The sequence below is a fragment of the Dermochelys coriacea genome, chromosome 3, assembly GCF_009764565.3.
Source record: "Dermochelys coriacea isolate rDerCor1 chromosome 3, rDerCor1.pri.v4, whole genome shotgun sequence".
NCBI lineage: Eukaryota > Metazoa > Chordata > Testudines > Dermochelyidae > Dermochelys > Dermochelys coriacea.
In genome coordinates this window covers 173944434-173965423 of record NC_050070.1, presented here as the reverse complement: position 1 = coordinate 173965423, position 20990 = coordinate 173944434, and the positions used below count along the sequence as shown (strand labels likewise).

The following is a 20990-nucleotide window of genomic DNA, read 5'->3' as shown; positions in this document are numbered from 1 at the left end:
AAAGCCAGAAGCAACAATACAGTTGAGACTGAGCAGGGCATTTATTCTAATAATGTATGTTTGCTCATTAGCAGCAGTGCCGTTCAGTGAATAATGAAAGGAGAACTGCCATGCACTTTGGTAATTAGGATACCAACTATATATGCAGACATCAAACATCATTTTACTTGATGCATCCAAGGGCAGAAGCAGGCACTACAGATTGCATGCAGACAGTTAATAAAATGTAGAAACAGCTTTAGGGTTTTTCTGGATGGAAAGTGTTGTGTAAATACACAATCAATGTCAAGATCTGAATTATGTACACTTAAAAGTTTTAATGTTTTGGGTGAAATTCACCTCTACCCTATGCAAAGTCATATTATTCAGATTTTGTGAGAGGAACACAGCAGGGCTCAGATGAACACAATCCAGCCCCCACAAATCCATGGGCTGGAATGGTGGCTGGGGAGAGGATGGTATGGATAATGCCACTTGTGTAATTTCTTTTATTGGACAAAGTTCTATTGGTCCAATAAAAGATATTACCTCACCCACCTTGTTTCTCTAAAATCCTGGGACTCGCATGGCTACAACACCACTGTATATAAACTGGTGTAATCAGCCATCAGTGGAATCACATATCCAGTGCTTCTTGCAGCTCATTCCTCTCCCACCCCCATACCCTGCCCTATTTGGAGGTGGCACAGAGCCCAGTTCTGAGCACATCTAGGGCTTCATCTAATGTCTCCTGAAGTCTTTCTATTGATTTCAAATTGTGTTGAATCAGAGCCATATGTTGCAGAGACAGCAACATGTGGCTGTGTCAACTGTACTTGCCACTAGAAGACAACACAGTGCATATGCCCCTCTATGGTGTGGTGAATTTCCCCCTTAATGATTTAGGATATCTTAAAAAGTACTGCAAAAAAATTAAAGGGCCTAATTGAATACTACTCAGGAATAAACCTATTTAAGGCAGGGGAGCAGGGGCTGTATGGACTGCGTAGGGCCTGAAGACAGAACTGTGGCCTGCAGTGTGAAAGAGGAAAGAGGGATGGGGGCAGAATGATGTGGGACAGACTCGATAGAAGAGGCAGTCCAGTCCTCCCATTCTCACTCAAGCAAAACTCCCACTGAATGCAGTGTTTTGGCTAAATAAGTGCTGAATAAAAACCAAATAAAGGAGGTGGGTCTAGGAATAAGTATAGTGGGGTAATAGACTAGTGTAAAATTGGTTTAAGTGAGCAGATACTCAGGCCTCCTTGTGTTTGTTTAAAAGGAAAACAACAAACTAATGATAGAGTGGTTGGTTTGTTTTCTGGCATTTCTATGGCAAAATAGATGTCAACAGGCTTTAAAAACTTTTTCTAGCAAGTTTCCCTTAAATTCTGCCCTTGCCTGATAAGTCTGAATTATCAAAGCCATATTAAACATCCCACTTCCTCTTCTTTGTAAACACTCACTCAGAGACATGCACCAAATGGAGCTAGGCTGCATGTTAAAAGATAGATTAGATAAATAAATGTGATATTTGCAGATATCTCATCAGGATTCCTCACAAACATACTGCAATTTGTCTTGTAAACTGAGATACGGTAATTAATTATCCACTAAGTATTGTATCCTTTAGCAGGATGGGGGTTGAAGGTTAAGTGATGGCTTTTGGCATTTTGAATGTGTGGGATTTGGGGCTGAGTAACTGTGAAAACAGAGAGCAAAGAGCTATTGAATATGGGTCCAGTGTGATGTATAAACAAACTGTACAGGGTAGAAAGGGACTAAGATATGGATCCTGCTAACCTGAGGGTCTGTCCTGTAGTAAAATATATTATTTTGTAGTAGGATATATAATAAGGAAGGACATGGGACTTAAATGAACCCTACAAGATATTAAAGCCTCACAGAACAATATTAAAGCAAGCTCTGGCTTTGACACAAATCTGTTCAGGCTGATGCTCCTTCATGCCCATACCTAGTATTTGACATCCTACATGGTCTTGCCAAAACAACAGCTAGGCACAACAACAAGAATTACAGACACCAGGCCAATTTCTGCCTTTGCTTACAGCCATGAGCCTATTGACTATGAGGCTGCAAAGGTGTAAATATAGGCAAAATCTGGCCAATCGTGTCACACACAGCCGTGAATGTCTTTGTGACATTTGGTATCACAAAACAAGTTTTTTTAAAGTTTTGGCTTTTTTAAAAAAAATTAATCTGGAGAAGAAAGAAGTACTGTTTTAAAAGTGTTTCCTTACCCTGAAAGTATAAAAATACAGGACCTGATTCTGACCTTCCATCACTTTAATAACTTAAATGGAGCTCCTGATTTATCCCAGAGTCAGTGCGATCAGAACTAGGCCCTATAGATTTTTTAGATACCTGCAGATATACATACATTTATATGTATGTTTATTCACATGCACATATTCTCTCTCTCTGAAACTCCTTTTAATCATGAGACTATATGAAATCTCAGGCTGGAGTAAATTTTTTATTTTATTTTACATTTGATAACCAAATCCTTAAAAACAGATCTCATGTAAATATGAACACAGTCCTAAAGACCATTGCGTGATTAGCACTGCTATAAATCTAGAGATGTGTAGCGCTGAGCATTTGAATGCATCTCCATATCCTATCCATTACATGTGTCTAGAGAATACAAGAAGATTGGCAGACCCCAGGGTAACAATTGTTAACCTTTAGGTACACTTTTAAACAGTAAAAACAAAACAAACATTTGAAGTTAGTACCCTACTTTTGTGCACTAACATTGAACTCTGTTCCATGGTAGCACTCTGCTCTAAGTACAGCAAAGGGCAGACAAAGGCACCAGACAATATAAACTGAAATATTAGCCTACGCTTAACTAGAAAACTGGTGAGCGCTGCCAAATATTGACAAGCCTGAACACATACAGCTTTTAGCTGATAGGTGGTTAAAAGAAAGCTCAGATAAGGTTACTACTCAAATACTTAAAGTTAAACACATGCTTAAGGGTATTGCTGGATCTGGGCCAGAATGCTCAGCACTTTGCAGAATTGAGGCCTACCTCCTTGACATGTCACATACAGAGTTACTTTGTTTTCCATTTGATATTGCATAGTATGGCTTCTTCCCACACACATCTTTGGTTATAAGGATAATTGAATCTTTGATTGAGGAAGTAAAGGAAAATATATATATTCCTTACAGAATATTCAGAGCTTGATTCTGCCATGTTTACTCACATTGACTAGTACTTTACCCTGTGAGTAGTCCTTACCATTTCAAGGAATTTAGCATGTTTAAGGATATCAGCATCTGGTGCTTAGTATTCTTGGACTGCATAGAGATAATATTGAATATGAAACCTGAGGAATTTTTCTTCTAACTCCTTTGAGTCTGAAAGATATTAAATCAGGTTATTTAAACCAGTTGACATTTTCTTTATGCAATGAACAAATTACTTTACTTGGGCTCTTCCTGTTTTGGGAAATACACGGTGAGTATTTGGGATATATATATGCTAGAACACTTCCCTCAGTATCCTTGATTCTAATGGCGTAAGTAATATCTGATCCATGAATCAAAAGTGATCATTGAAACAGCTAGGAGTTAATGGTAGCATGAGAAGTTTACCAAACACAGTCTATTTGACAAGGTCCAAGTCAGGACTAAAGACCTTTTTTGGTTAAATAACAGAAAAGCAAAAACTTTGCAGCCATTTATCAACTTTATATGACTTTTTTGTTAAAGGACACATAAAAGTGAAGCTGCATAGAGAGGTGGGAATTGGATTTGGATGGAGGAATTGGGGTTTTTAGGTGAAAGTATAAAGCAGATTAAAGCTATAAAACATTTAGGATTTAAAATGCATGTTTGCTTTATTTTCTTAAGGTAATTTGCTTGGTAAAAAAAATCATTTCTTTTGGATCCGTTCCATCTTTTCCATTATTTTCACTACTGTATAGATATTGACATGACAGTTGATATCTGAGGCCAGATAAGAGAAAAGGCACACAGAGGGACACATATACCAGTGATGACTTGGAAGAGTTATTAATTAACCAGCCAAGTTTAGCAGTCTTATTTATTTCCTTAATAAATCTTCACTTGTTCTTTAGTGAGAGAATTTAGATTATTATATAGACTAACCATTGTATTTAACAACTCATATTGCCACTGGAAAATCATGAAATACTTTTTTCTTTGAAGTGACTGATTATAGTCTGGATAAATGGAATAATATTCCTCTTCCCAGTAGGATTGGGCAAAGTACCCTTAAGGGGAAGATAGTGCAGACATTTGGAAATAGGAAATGCAGTCCATTTGGCCTGTAAAACACAGTTTAACTGCTTTCTTAACCCTGTTCGCTTTCCCCAAGATCCACTAAAGGATGCACCAATATAAGTCCATTTCAACAGAGAATTTTTGGACTCTACATATCCAACTTCTGAGCCTTGAGCTTTGTTTCAACTGGAGTGGCCTTTACATCCACTTAATCCTTAAAAAAACAACCAAAAAAAAAAGCCACAACAACAAAACATCACTTACAGTCAACTTGTATAATAGTTTACTTGGAATCATTTTTGGAATTTTTTTTTAAAGAGAAGAAAGCTGAGACTTTTCATTATCTTTCACTAAAAACATTTCATCCAAAAGCATTGGCATGGATGTCTAAAGATTTCTGCTGTCTTTCCATTGTCAACAGTACAAATGCCTTTTTGAAAAGGGCATACATTTATTTCAGGTCATCGTTCTGTTTCTTCTGTGTTTAAAAGTCATTGGCAAAACACAAAAGTTTCAAAATCACATTCAGTATATGACAATCTGTGCATATACATTTAATCACATTATTGTGTTTGTAAGCTATGTTACCAACTTTTTTAAAAATGAGAGATGTTCTCTCTCACTTATGCATTGAAAAATCCCATTTCTCAACGGTAAATTTGATAGTGACCTGAAATACAGTTTTGTCATTTTAAAACAGGCACTCTTTGCCAACAGTGACCCCACTGGTGGTATATTGGATACCAAAGTATTTCTCAGAATTTGAAAAGGAACTAATTCTAGTTATTTTCAGATACCATTAGAATAATTCATTATTGATTCCAGCAGGCATCCCTATTCAGGAAAACACTTAAAGTTAAGCACATTCTTAAGTGTTTTCCCAAATTGGAGCCTCTGTGAGATGCTCAATGTCTCCCAGGAAGAGCTGAACACTTTCAATACCCATTGAAATCAATGGGTTTTGAGAGAGCATTCATTACCTATCTGAATCGAACTCTAGGCCCGGAGCACTAGTAATTATCAGAAGGGATGGGTGAACTTCAAAGTTCAGAGGTTTTTGTTGAGATAAGCCTCCAAGTGTTTGCTTAATCTGGGGACTAGAAATCTTACAACTCTTTTCTGGCAAGATTTGTAGACTGCTGCACCTCCTTTTCTTCCATGGTTTAGCCATGCCCAAATGCTATGACAACAGCCTTTTGGGAGATATTTTGGCACTTCCTTTTCTGGTCCCAAAGAAAACTGAAGTGCACAAATATATGTACTTTTGTTCAATATTATATTAATCACATTTTTAAGGTCCTCAGAAGAGGTTCAGTTTCCATTGCGAGTTTTTATTTAATACAAATCAGTTTGCCCATCCACAGTTCTCTCTTTTCATTTAAAAAAGCATGGCATTCCCAAACTCAGTTGAAAATATCCTGCATAAAAAGAGTATATTGGTATGGCATCCACTTCATACTGCAGACCACCCTGAAAGAGAGGTTATATAATAGACAACTTCTCTTCTCAAGTTTCCAGTCCCTCAAGTTACCTCTCTGGACCATTGGAGATCTCTAGACAAGAGTATGAGAATCATTGCATTAGAGGCTTTCACTGACAAAGCAATACAGAGGGCAATGCCCGCTGATTCAAATCATCATCCTTTCTGTCATTACTATTATTGATCTTTTAAATGCTGGCGGTGTACTTGGTCCTGTAGGAGACACAAAACAATGACAGTTTCTGTTGCAAATTAGGATCAAATTTTTAAAGGTATTTAGGTGTTGCTCTCCTCAGAGTTTCAAGGCCTAAGTGACTTAAGTAATTTTCAAAAGTGACTTAGGCTTCTAAGTCACTCAGGCCTCAAAATGCTGAGTGAAGCAACACCTAAATACCTTTAAAAATCTGGGCTTCAGAATCTAAGTCAGATATGAGAAGACAGGATCCCCTCCGAAATCCTGAGGAAAAACTTAGATTTTGTCCCCATCACCTAGACAATTTCCAGAAAGTACTTGCAGAGTAAGGTCCTGAATAAACACGGTAAAATGGGGGCTGTAATTATTATTGATGGCTCACTTTTTGTGGACAATCATGGATGAAGAGAGTCTTTAGGAGGGACTTGAATGCTTAGTGGCTAGATGGAGAGATTTTTTTCCATGCAGAGGTCAAGGTGTGAAAATAGGAATTAAGATTGAGAGAAGATAATAAATAGGGCTTCAGGACTGATAGGAAGGTATGTGACAAAAGATGAAACCAGAGATTTAAGCTGGATTTGATGTAGGTAGGGACGTCAAGACTAGGCCAAGAAGCTGATACAGTTTAAAAGTGGGTGTTTTCTTTTAATGAGGAAACTGTGGATGGGTACCTGGGCCCTCAGTGTGATGTTGTAGCTCAAAGAGTGAACTTGATCTTGGATGCACAAGCAGAAGAATATCAGGTAGAAGTAAAGAGGTGGTAGTTCCTTTGTATATACCATTACTGGATAATGTGTCCAATTCTGGTGTCCACACTCCAAAAAGGAAGCTGAAAAATTATAGAAGTTATATGAGGTTTGAAGACCATGCCTTACAGCAAGAGACTAATGGAACTCAATCTCTTTAATTTATCCAAGAGAAGGTGACTTGATCAAGGTCTACAATACCTACATGGGGAAGAGATTTCTGAGAGTAGATGGCTCTTCAGTCTAGCAAAAAAAAAAACCATAATGAGAACTAAGGGTTGGAAGCTAAAGCTGGATGAATTCAGATGAGAAATGAGATACTTTTAAACAGTGAATGTAGTTAACTATTTCAACAATTTACTTAGGTATCTGGTGAATTCTTCATCAGCTGAAATCTTTAAATCAAGACAGGATATGTTTCTAAAACATATGCTACAGCTCATACAGAATTATGGGCTTGATATAGAAATACATGGTGAGGTTCTTTAGTCTCTGATATTCAGGAAACCAGACAAGATGATCAAGTGATTCCTTCTGGCCATCTCTGAATCTACTTATCTGTCATTTTAAAGCAAAGAAATGTGGAATCATTTGATGAATCTCAAAGTCAATACAACAAAGAAATAATCTAAAAAAGGATCTGGAGCCCTCTACATGTCATGAGGGAGAAGGATTGATGCAGTAGTGTGAACTGTTACATTTCGCCTAACTGTATTCCGGACAGAAAGGAAAGGAGTAGAGTCATTGGTAGTTTTTCAGAAGAGTAAATGAGGATTTTCCAGTTAGCCAGAGAAGGCTGATAATTGCTGAGCCTTTTATTCCTTGTTCCTTATGTTCCATGTTATAAACAAGAGAAAATTTCAAACAGTTTAAAGGCTAGCTCTTCACATGGTATATACATCAGGGTTGTGCTATTGACTTCAATACATCAATGCCAATTTATATAAGCTGAGGATCTGGCCCATTTTGTCTAGTAGAAGTAGCTGAATAATTAAATGCTAATAATATTTGTTGTGAATCTTGGCCTTTCATCAGTATTTTTGTTCATTATTTGACCAACTGTGTACTATACCAATTGTGTAGTAAGAAATGAAATGGCCAAAGCCCAGGAGTTAGGCGCTATATCCAAATTACGGACTGTCTATATTTCAAAGCACTTGGGACCAGGGATTGGTTTGGCATGGAGGTGTAGAAGGGTCAGCTCACGGCTGGTATGCCCCCCTTGACTGGAGGTCATGTAGAAGATCTTTCTTCTCTAGCCCCCTGTCAGTCACTCCAGTCCTGTGGTGATCCGCCTCTTCTCGTGACTCAGTCCTCTAGTCAGATCGTACTTCAGTTCCACTCGTTCCAGGGTAACACAGTCCAAAAAGTCATTCCAAAACCTTGTGCCAGATCTCTGGTGCCAGTGATCCTTACACCACTTTCTCTAGGCTCTGAGTTGTCCTTTTCACTTTACATTAGGGGAGGTTTCACATCACCTTCCCAGAGGCTGGTAGGGGAACCCAGGCCCATACACTACACTGGATTCCAATCCAGAGACCCCAGGACAGACAGCCAAGGTTTGCTCTTGCTACTGCCTTCTTGGATTTCTTCCTACCATTAACCTTTCCTCAAGCCTTTCCCCCCACCCCTTCCTGGGCTCTTTATAGCAAGCCACACTTCTAAGGGCCTTTTCCCAGAGGTCTCACTCCTGGTCTTGTATCAGGGTCAGCCACAAGAACTTGTTCCAATCCTGTGTCTTCCAGGTAAATCCACTTTCTAGTGAGCAGAGACTGACTACTACAGATATCTTCTCTCTCTCCCTGGAGTCCTTCAAGCTCCCATCCAAATCCTCCATAGGCACTTTAGTCACTACCTCCAGCTTCCTCCTGGCTCAAGCAACCTACCTCTGGCCCCAGGCTTCACTGCCACTGGCTTGCCAAGCTTCCTCCTGGGCTCAGAACCCTCCAGTTTTAGCTCCAAGCTTTAGGCCTCCTAGACTTCTCTCAGCCTTTAGCCCAAGCAAAGAAACAGCAAGTTACTTTTCACCTGGGTTTCCTCCTTGGCCTTCCTCAGGCAACTCTACCACTGCCCCATGTTCCTTCCTTTATCAAAATCCAGCTCCTCCTCAGCTGGGTTGGATCACCAGTTATGCTTGACACCCCTCCAGGTGCCACCAAGTAACCTAATTGGGCTCAAACTCATGTTAACCGAGATTATAATCAGCTGCAAGAGACACATTCCAAGGGCTGCTGGACACAGACAGGTCATGTACTACAGCTCCAGAACCTTTTCTAATACACTGCAGATATTGCTAAGGTTTGACGTTTTGTTTTGTTTTTTGGGGTTAAGCTTTCATTTACTATTTAGGTGGTCACTGCATTTGGTTCTCTGCATTTGGTGGTTTTCAAACATGACACCAGCTTTAGATAGGAATTAATCCTATTAATTCATACATATGTAGTTGAAAGGACTGAGGGAATGAGGATATTAATTGCAGAACTTCTGGCCTTAAAGCAGTAACTAAACCAACATAAGAGACAAGCAGCAGTTCATCCAGTTTAGCAGTTCATCCAGCAAATAAGACTCATATTTTGTGGGCTGAGATTGTGACTACTGTCTGAACCTACTAAGATTGTTTTGCTGGTGGACAAGAGCGGATACAAGTGGGGTGTCTGAAGTTAGTCTCTGGAACATCTGTTTTGAAATCCAGCAAAAACAACACAAAACCAACAGCAGTAGCTCCAAATAAAGATCTTAATGCTCATAAATACTTCATTTCCCCTGCCCCCAAGTCATTCCAGGCTGAAAAAGATGTCAGCTTTTGGCCACTTACTATGGGGTGGAAAGTTACCACAGCAATATCTTTATTCAATTTCCAGTCGCCATAACAGTTCTGTATTTACAGTTAATGAAAGCCTTTATGCAGATGAATCTATATACTTAAATGTTTTAGGAGCTCATCTCTTTGTATCAAAGATCTGCAGTTTATTAAAGGCTTGTCTTCACTGCTGTGTTAATTGAGGTACAACTCAAGAGTTGCCCCACACCCCATTCCTGTCTACACAGGAAAATCTCTAGCTTGAATGGTGCTTTAAATTTGAGCTAGCTGGTCCAACAGGAAATATGGGTTAAAGCTTAAGTGCTGCTGACACTCCAACTAGTAATGCAGTGGGAAAGCTGCTACTCTGCACTGGTCATCCAATCACTCTGTGCTGCTCAGGAATTTTGCAACATGACCACTCAAGCTGAGGTAACTGGAAAGGAGTTAACACCTCAGTGAAGACAAGCCCTTAGATCCAAAAATCCAGCGAAACCTTGGATGAAAATGTTTTTGTTTTTTTAACAAATCAGAAATAGTCCCATGTGATGATTTCTGTGGTGGAAGTTTGTTGCATCTGCTCCTGCTATTAAATTCTAAAGGCAAAATGTGACTTTATCAAAGACACAAATGGGAGCTGGGTGTCTAACTGCCATTTACACCTTTGAAACCAGCCACTCACCTCCCAAATCTTGAAATGGTATAAGTTAGCATAGCTCCATTGGTGTAAGTGGGGCAATGTTAATGTACATCAGCTGGGGATCTGACTCAAAACTTTGATTATTCAGGCCCAAACCTAGCTTCACACCACCATAATTTATGAGGTCCCTGACTGCAGTGGAACCAAGGGCAAAACACACCTACTTCTAGCACAGTGAAGATCTGTGATCTGTAGCGGCTACTTGCACACTAGCATGCTGGATGGTCTGGAGCAGTGCAGGGCCTGGGGATGAGAAGCAGGGGCAAGCTAGTAGTTCCACGCAATTGTGGATCAAGTGGTCATTCATCCTATGGCAGGTGTCATGCAATACTCACTGTGGCTACTGCACCCTGAGGTGGCAATACAGAGAAGCTCAGCTAGTGCTTTGCAGCTTCCTTCACTTCTGGACTCCAGTGGATTTTCCATGTGCGTAGACTGGTTGCTCAGGAGGAGGACTGGACTCCTAATGTTGTTATTGGTGGTGAATTAGAAATACATTCAATGTTGTTGTATTGTATGGTCAGGCTTTATAGTCCATAGTCACCACTGCTTTGACTAGACATTTATACCTATTTAAAGAGGGTGTTAAACTCTATCAAATCAGCATGGTAGCCTTTTACATATACTCTAGGTTTACTTTCTAGAGGTGTAAATGACTATACAAAGGGCAAGGCAGTAGAGAATCAGGCCCATCAATCCTGATCATGCAAACATAACAATCTTGGCAAAATGCAAGAGAATCAGACCTTATATCTACATATTGTTTACCATTTTTAATGATAAGTTAAGGATAATTTCTTCTGTTGTACTTTGAGTATTAATAATATAGAAATTAGATAGCCCTAATCCAAAATACTTTCCTTCTTATTTGTATTAATAATTATTAATTAGAGAGAGAGAGAGATTGGTCACAAGGTCTAATGCACACAGACACAAAATAAATCTTTACATATCCTGCAAAATACTTATGTTTTGTAGGGCTTGACTTTCCTCTCAAACTCAGTGCAAATCAGGGGTAACAATGGTTAAAAAAAATGGAGTGTGGAGAATGTACAGTATCATATTTTCTTGTAATGTTTGCTAGCCTTAGCCGCCAACCTCACCAACTTGTTAGAAACTAAACAAATACCAACACATCACAGTTTTGTGTCAACTCTCAAACTGCTAATACAAAAGAGTATAATTTATCAGATCCAAAGGAAAACACTATTTGACAATGACCAAAGTACTATTCATTACATATCTAAAGGCTATTGATCAATAGGCAACACTATGCTCTTTTGTTCAATAGGTTCAAGCTTAACTGATTTTCATGGCTGCTTGAATGCTTTTATGACTAAAATGGCATGATCCACACAGGGCTTTGTCACTGATTTGCACACAATCTAGTAAAGTGACAGTAATAAATCACAAGAAGCATTAATAAATCACCAGCAAACGAACTGGCACATCAGCGGGAATGTGGAAAATTCACAGCATTATTCCCCAAAATACTTTGGTGGGTAAACATGCTAAGCACAGAGTGTTAGCTGACAGCTGCAAATTCAGTACGTATTAAATGTATAAACCTAATGTTTCCTAGGTTTTTCAGTTCTCAAACACTAGGTCTATGTTTTTAAGGGGCAGTTTCATACAATCGAAGGATAAGAAGAAAGGAGGAGGGGGGATCAAAAAAGTTTAAGCAGACTAAATTTAGTAAGGCAAGAAGAGAGTCTAATTTGGTGATTCTTATGCTTTTAAAATTGTTTTTCAGGCCTGGCTACTACAGCAATGCACATTCCATAAACACCTAAGGTAGCTAGATTTATAACAGTGGCACTTTTCAATAGCAGTGTTCCTAAAAACAAGATATCTGATGGTGAACCTGATCCCAGTGTATTTAGATTAATCACTCAGTATGTTAAAATACATGTGAGGACTGGTAATAAATTTAACAAACAGCAAACTACGATCCAGTTGTCCTAAGCCAGCCACAAATATGTGCCATCAAACACAGAATTTAGAAGTCATTTGCTTATCAGTGAAGTGTGGATTTAATGAAGGTTGGGAATTTTAAGGGGTCTAAAGGAGTTAGGTGCCCAACTCCCTTTGAAAGTCAATGGGAATTAGGAGCCTCATTAGAAAATCACAGCCTCTGAGTATTCATAGAAGGAATGCATTCATTTGGACTGTATTTTCGCTAAAAGAAGGTATGTTTTCAAACTCTAGTTACCTAACTTGAGGTAAAATCTTAGTGAAGACAAAGCAGTTTGTAGTTTTCACAAGATAGCAGACCAAGGTAAATTCTATGATTCCCCAGAGTCTTTTTCCATGGGGAACCCAAGGCCTCACTGGAAGGTATACTGAGGAAATAATACATGTGCATTATAAATTCAGGCATTTTCTGTCCTTGCACTTTAATCTACCTTTGTTATTTCTCTGGCCCCCATCATCCTGATATCTGAACACTTCACAATCTTTAATGTATTTATTTTCCTCCAGAATGACAGGCCTTCTCTCAAGCTGCATAACCTGGGGATTCTTTGACAAAATCCTGAATTTTTAAAATCTGAACTGTTCGGATTCATTTCTTTCACTTCCAGTTCCTGGCCAGGCCTAAATATAGAAGAGTCAGAATGCTAAGAGGAAGTTTGTTCCTCTGAAATTTCTGACTATTACCAAAATAATTCTGAAAGTGTTGCAAGAAAGCTTGTTCTTGCAAGATTTTCAGACCAGTTCTACAGACTCCAGTAGTTCTGATACGGTTCAAAGGGATAATTATCCAAGCCTTGGGATGCTTAAGTGAATCAAACTCAAATCTGAACCTCTGTGGGGTTTTCAATCACTTCTGAGGTGACTACTTGAGGAAATACATATTCATGTGAACTGTTATGGGCAGATGCATGTTTGCACAAGTTTTGCATCACTTTTCCTTTCCACAAGTATTCTTGAACAGTGTTTCACTTATATTAATGGCTATGAAAACAAATAAAAAGAGTAGTGGGTACTGTCAAAGAATTCATGTTTTATATTTGCACAAATGTTAGTGAATGCAGTTTGACAATACTAACCCTGTATCATTTGTATCCTCTAGTCTATCCCAAGGGAATACAACTTGAACCATGGAGGCTGTGGCAAAAAGAAGGGAGAACATAGGTAAATGGCTGGATATACCAACTTAAAAGGACAAAGAAGTAGGGTAACCAGGAAGACCTCCTGTACACAGATATCATGGAAGCCAATTTATTAACTGGCAAAGATATTTTAAAAAGTTAACCTTTCCATTTGCTGACATTCTTGAGCAGTAAAAGGAGAACAGAACTGTAATCAAGAGCTTCCATGTCTGTGACAATCTACTAGGGTTCCTAGAATTGTGTGTTACCTCTCTCAGCCATAGCAGGTGAGAGTTTTGCTACTGCTAAGATGTGTGACAACCCCCTTACACACCAGCTTATCTGCTTGGCCAGCAAACTCTTCCAGAGTCTCTCAGTCCAAGCCTTGCCTTGCAGGTAACAGTGAACCCCCAACTCTCAAGTTCCCAAGAGATGTCTCCTTGCAGTATCCAGCCCGCTTATTGAACATTCAGAGAAGTTATTAAATTTGTTGAGCCTTTAAAGAAACAATACACTGAAGCCTGCTAGTTTAACTGGGGTTAACATGCCCTTCCCTTCAATCAGTGCACTGAACTGGTTTATAGTAAAAGTAAAACAAATTTATTTAACAAAAAAGGACATAGGATTAAGTGATGGCAAGTATAAGGAATAAAAATAGAAAGGGTTACATGCAAACAAAAATAAAAATATGCTTCTAAGGCTAACACCTGATTTAACAAATTAGACTCCCTCTTGTTCAAAAAAAGTGTTTCTCACCAATTCTCTTTTCCAGCAGGGCTGACCAGACTCTCCGGCCAGAAACCTTCACAGATCTCAAAGTGCTCAATTCCTTTCTCTCTTCATGTATAGAATAACGTGGAGGTTCACTCCCCCATCTCTTCATAGGACAGTAAACCTTTTGTATTCTCAGTCAGGATTCCTTTTCTCCTGCTGGGAAGAGATGCAATGTGGTATGGTGAAGACTTCATGCTGGTTCCTCCCCTGCTGGTGATAGTTGGTAGTTCTTCCCCTTGTTAGCTCAATGGCTTTATTTAGTTTTTATGTAAATGCATTTCCAATATCTCTCGATTTACCTTGGAGACACACTCAAGCAGAACCACATTTCTTTGTCTAGGGTGGCACACATTTTAAGAACAGAATTTCAGCACATTTGCAATTCTGCATGTTACCCATACTTACACCACACAATAATATTAATGCTCAGTGAGTTATGAGTTTTCCGGTAATACATTACATGCCACCCTTTGGGTAAATATCATGACAACAGTGTGCCAGATGGCACCGGCGTCTTCTTAGGGTCACAGTATCCTTAATAAAATCCTCAGTATTTTGAGGCATCTAAGGAAATTACACTTAGGCTATATACCAGAGATGGCAGTGTCAGGAAATCCATCACGCTGAAGCTAAGAGTTAGAGAGAAGAATATTTACACCAAGAACTACTGACAGCTGTTAAAATATCTTAAAGTCCCTTCCCCCTCGCCACACAATCGCAGGGCTTTTGAGGGGGCTCATAGCAGCAGCAAATGTTCCCAGGAGTTCTCACATCACGCTGGCAAATATGTCAAAGCCCTTTTCATGTGCTGCATATGTTACAAAGAACCCTTTTTCATTGCTGGACCAGGTCCATAGAACACCACTTGGAGGAGTGAAAGGTTGAGACAGAGTGAGGGAACTAAAGTCAAACTGAGCAACTTTGTGGGATGAGTCCATGCCTGCTCATATAAATACCCTGAACTCAAAGGAGAATCTGCAAGTGTGAATTTAATTTTAATTTAACCCCATGGATTTTGCATTGTGAAAATCTTGTGTAAAAGTAAAAACTTTTTGTTTCATCAAATTTGAGATGTTTGTCCAATTTTTTGGCAGAAACTCAATTTTTTCATAGTATGAAAGCAAAATTGCTTTGGTCCTTTTCATAACAATAAACAACCCTGAGCCACCATTCCATCAACAAAGCAAATTAGGGGATAGAAGCCTCATATTCCTCTCATGTGAGTTTGGAGCAATGATTTCTTTGGTTTTGACCCATGGGGGTTTGCATACTTTAAATGTGATTTTGCCTCCCAGATAGAGATGGGCTTGAGGGCCAAATTTTCATTTGTTCCCCAGTTAGGTACAAGAGAAGGCAGGTTTTTAATATATATCCATGGATGTGCCTGCAAATTTTGTAAGCAAACTTACAATTGTCCCTGAATGTGCATTACGTACATGCTTTATTTGTGCTTTATTTGTTAGCGCCTGTATATGTATATAGACCACAGGCTTACAGCCTTTTCTAAATGCTTATTTTTATGCATTTTGTTTAAATAAAGATAAGGCTTACTCCCACCTTCACAGGAATAAACCCTTACATAGGACATTCATTTTGGGGCATAAGTGATAATCCTCCCCCGCACTTCCAGTTTCTCTCTTCTCCTTTACCCTAAGTTTTAAATAGGAATAGATTTCTTTACCCTCTCTGTTCACATAACCTTTTCCTCCTAGGCAGAAGGCAGAACAGGAATGAAGTCTGATTTAAGCAATGCCAATATCACCTCTGTGCCTTAACTCTGTTTCAATATTTCTCTTTGATTTTTCCCCCTGATATGTTCATTCATGACCTCCCATCCTTGCCAAGGCCTTGCTGTGGTGAGTGTGAGTGTTGCTGCCCATGTGGGAAAGATTCAGATCCAGAACATGTGTTGTAGCAAGTGGATTTTTCCTCTTTGATCTTCCATTCCCCCTTCGCTCTCCAGCATGAAATTATGTGTTCTCTAAAAGTGAAATTCACCCCATGCAGAGAAGCCCACACAAAGCTACCATGCCATTTAAACCCTACAGTTGTGCTGTGCCTGTGAGGGGAGGGGAGAGAGAGGGCAGCAGGGGGTCTGGGAGGATCAGCTATGCAAGGGAACCCCTGAGCTACAGCACTGTCTGTTGGAGTCTGTGCTGGCTACAATTAGGCCAGTGTAACATCTGAGGGTAGGTTGGAATAGGGTCTACTGAATCCATACTTACATCGAGGTATTGGACAAGAATTCCCACATAGGGGGCACAGATGGGTTTCAGCCACCATTTCAGTCTCTCAACATTAGAAATAAACCCAAGCAGCTTCAGAGGGGTAATACTGCTGTAGACCCTTGTGTTTTCGTAGACCGTGTGTGAATTCTATCCCCCACCAACCCATTGAGTTGGGTTGGAACTCATTGAGTTCCCTGCACAATATTCTTGGCTACAGAGGGGTGAATTTTACTTTGAGTGAGAAATAGGAAAACACAGTTGTTAGGATTCCCCCCCCCCCCATGGTGTTTTTGTATTTCTATGGCCAGCAATAAAACCAGATTGTGCTGGTTTGATCTTGCAGGCAAACTTCTGAACTTTTGCACTTTGGTCCCACTACAATCGTGGCCCTTCACCGGTCCTAAAATGTTGCAAACCTTGCTTGGATATTCAAGACAATTCTGTGTCATTTTAAGCTTTCAGTGGCTGTAAGGTATATAGCACAGAGAGCTCAGTCCTGCAATATGCTGAGCATTTCTGACCCTGACCCATAACTTTAAGTACATGGAGTAGCCTTCAATGTCTCAACTGCAATAAGACTTAAAATTAAATATTAGCTTTAGTGCTTTGCTGGATCAGCACCAGAGAGTACGACCTTGCAGGATTGAGATCATGATATGTAGAAGATGAGAGGTTTGTGTCTTGTCAGAAAAGGTTATGTTAAAATGAGTCTGGGTTTCAGGGTTCCATATGGAGTTCAAGTTTGTGAATGTTTCCTTTCCCCTCCCCCTCTCCACATGCAACTTTGTTTAGTTGAACAAATCTGGCATACTTTAAACATGAAGTTTTCCCCCTACAGGCTTTGTACACATCAAACTTGTATATATTTAAGCACCCATGCTGATATACCTCAAACAGGCCTGCTTTTCAGAGGGCTCAGCATTATCTCTGAAAATAATGTGCCTTTAAGGTGTCACATTGGTAACCCGGAAATGGCAGCACCCAAAATCACTAGTAGCTGTTGAAAGCCTTCTTCAAAAAGAATTACATTAACTTCTTTGTGGCTGTGTAATAGCTAAAGCCATGGAAAAGATATGGTTCAGCAACGGCAAGCTGGGCTGCAGAAACTCAATGTTAATTCTGAAAACAAGAAGAGGCTTTAAGTTGCAAAGAGAGCCTCTCTTGAGAAAAGAACAGGAGGACTTGTGGCACCTTAGAGACTAACAAATTTATTGGAGCATAAACTTTCGTGAGCTACAGCCCACTTCATTGGATGCATTCAGTGGAAAATACAGTAGGGAGATTTATATACACAGAGAACATGAAACAATGGGTGTTACCATACACACTGTAACCAGAGTGATCACTTAAGGTGAGCAATTATCAGCAGGAGAATGGGCGGGGGAACCCTTTTGTAGTGATAATCAAGGTGGGCCATTTCCAGCGGTTGACAAGAACGTCTGAGGAAAAGTGGGGGGTGGGGGGGAATAAACGTGGGGAAATAGATTTACTTTGTGTAATGACCCATCCACTCCCAGTCTCTATTCAAGCCTAAGTTAATTGTATCCAGTTTGCAAATTAATTCCAATTCAGCAGTCTCTCGTTAGTCTGTTTTTGAAGTTTTTTTGTTGAAGTATTGCCACTTTTAGGTCTGTAATCGAGTGACCAGAGAGATTGAAGTGTTCTCCAACTGGTTTTTGAATGTTATAATTCTTGACATCTGATTTGTGTCCATTTATTCTTTTATGTAGAGACTGTCCAGTCTGACCAATGTACATGGCAGAGGGGCATTGCTGGCACATGATGGCATATATCACATTGGTAGATGTGCAGGTGAATAAGCCTCTAATGGTGTGGCTGATGTGATTAGAAAAATGATGAGAAAAGTGCTGTTTCTTCTAAATTAGCACACCATGTGGATGGATTCTGCTTGTTCCTTAAATGATTGCAAAGTAGGTCCCAATTAAGTTTTTCATTTGAATGACTAATCAAGTTGATAGGCCACATCCTCTCCATGTGAAAATTAACGACACTGTTGACTTCACCTGAACTGTGCGGATCTACAGCTTTGGAGGATCTGGCCATAAGTTTTATGATAGAAATATTTATGAATCCACTTGTTGTCTAGATTGTGCAGTGAATAGTAGCTGCAGTAAATCTTTAATATCAAGTGAAGCGGAAACACAGTACTATCCACAATGCATGGAAGCATAATGCTGCTGGAAAAATCAAATCATCACATGTATTTGTAATTCATTCAGTTGTTTTTCTTTTAAGCATTAAAACCAGAAGCAAGAGACAGAAAATTAATTTAATTTTTATGGCCTCCTTCAGTGCAGAGAATATGTGCTATAAAATATAATGCACCAAAATACATGAACTGATCCTCTTGTTTGGCCATTTGGCAAGGTCATCCAAACAAAAGGATGGAAAATTAAAACACAAACATGGCCAGAATATCACTCAGATAGCTACTTCTGATCAATAAGACTTCTGTTGTTCTATTTTAGGATGTGTTTAAAATCAGTTTGTGGCACAGTATATGAGTGGGCCAGCATCTGTGAGAATGTCAGTGAATTATGGAAAGGCTTAAGGAACATACTCTTGGAAGCAGTAAGTGTTGAGCTCTTTTGTGTTTGCTTTGGAAGCTGGAATTGTGGTAGGTGTTTCCCATTTTTAGCATTCACACCTTTATTATGTTTGGCTTATACATTATAAATATTCCAGATGGTGGTGTATGGAGACTTCCTCTTGCCCAGAAATGAAGAGGTTTGGGTCTCCTGAGGATTTTCTCTATATTGATCAAAAGATTCCCCCCCTCCCACCCCATCGCATCAAGGCCCCAACTTTGCTTCCACTGAAGTTAGTGATAAAAGTTCCATTGATTACAATCACACACAATTGGTCCTCAGGTACCCAGGGTTTCCATGTCATCAGAGAGAAAATGTCACAGGTGGCAGTGACATTAGAAATGATGGGACAACAGAAAGACTGGCCAAGAATTAGCAGAAAGGTAAAGAATATTAAGATGACATAATGGTGAAAAGCACCGTTATTCTTGAACATACCATTACAGTCTGAGAATATGTCTTCTGAAAAGCCATTTATCTAATGTGATCATAGTTCATCTTGAGTTACCTTTTTATACTTGTAGCGCTCATCAGCAATAATTTCTTACATTTACATAGCACCTTTCATCATAAAGCATCCCTAAACCACCTTATAATTTACATAGGAATAATTCTGCAGACTCCTCTGAGGTGTATCTTTACAGCCAGCTTAGAGGCGAAACTGGAGGTTCAGTTTGAAAATTTTGGTGGGCAGAACATATTTATACAAACTGGGAATTTTGTCAGGACACTGGTAACTCCTTTATACGTGCAATAGGAATTAGCCACGAACCAGGCTACAGCAGTTCGTTTCCTTTCTAAATGTAAGGACAGCTAGGCAGACTGTTGGAATGGTTGTTAAAGAAAATCAAGAATATAAGACAAGGAATACATTGTAAAAAAATCTAGCTGTAATTTGATATCTTTTCACATATCCACTTTGGCCTTGCCAAATCGTTTACTCTACCCTGTTCTCTTTCTGCAATAAACATTCTTGTATATTTGCATTTTCAGCAGCACTGTTTAAACCTCAAAATGGCTTTAAAACCTCGAAAAGATGTTTAAATTGAATTAGCACCAACCACTTGCACAACTGGGCTGGAAATCTTCCTAGATCCTGCTTTGTTGAAAGATTTACTGGTACATCCCACTTCTCGCAGGGGTAAAAATAACGCAAGAAACAGTCTTCCTTGCAGTATCTCACCACTTCTTGGCTTGATTGGAACCGTGAGCTGCAAATGCCCATGAATATTAAAGTAGCTATAAAATGCTTTCCAGACTGTTTCAAAGCCTGAGAAAGGTTTGCTCAGGATTTGGGGTGATGATGCAGGCAGGTTAATATTTTGTTTGAAATTATTTGTTCACTCTTGGTTAGGAGAGGTACAAGTGGTCTCAGATGCAACCCTAAGAATGGTAAGAGAGAGATTGATAGGGCCTAATCTAGCTCCCACTGAAAATTGGAGTTTTGCCATTGACATCAATGAGAGCAGGATTTGGTTCTTAAATCCCTTACCAACCTTCCTAATCCCCCACTCCCACCCCCAAAATTGACAGATCTTGATTTTTAATCTGTCTGCACTGCTTATGGAATACAATGAGATATGCAGTTATTGTGCTAAATTATACATACATGTGGGTGTCTATAGATCTTGTATGATTGTGATGAACAGTGGTGATGAGTGCAGCACTGGAGGGATAAAATGAATATTCATTTGCTTCAGATATGGCTGTGGGAAGAAGGTGAGGTGTGCCATATCATGAGGGACTCACACAACTAACAGTGGAGTGCTATATTTGGAAGCTGACAAGTCTTCAGCAGAGAGATGTTTATCTTTTAATTTTCACAGCCTCAGATTTATATGCCAAGCCAATAAATGTAATAAAAATATCTCCTATTAATTCTCTTTTAATCTATTCATCTTCTAAAAATAAATTAAAATCAAATATGGCTTTGAGACACAGCTACACCCTATACCTTGGCCAAGCATAACACTTAGCCTTTCGGGGTACATTTTCCTTTAAGTGATTTTCTATAACCAAAAAAATGGAATTGAAGAGTTGAGAGAAGATGGTGCATTTGATTTAAATGTAAAAAAAAAACAAGGACTACACATGCAGTTACTGGTCAGCCA

General features: G+C 39.2%; 1 long non-coding RNA gene across 1 annotated transcript; it reads left to right on the top strand.

Moving 5' to 3' along the window:
- Nucleotides 1–8872: 8872 nt before the first annotated feature.
- On the top strand, nt 8873–15101 carry LOC119852495. Its single transcript, XR_005291671.2, has 3 exons — nt 8873–8974; nt 13250–13311; nt 14044–15101. It is a non-coding gene; the product is annotated as an uncharacterized LOC119852495 (long non-coding RNA).
- The last annotated feature ends 5889 nt before the right edge of the window (nt 15102–20990 follow it).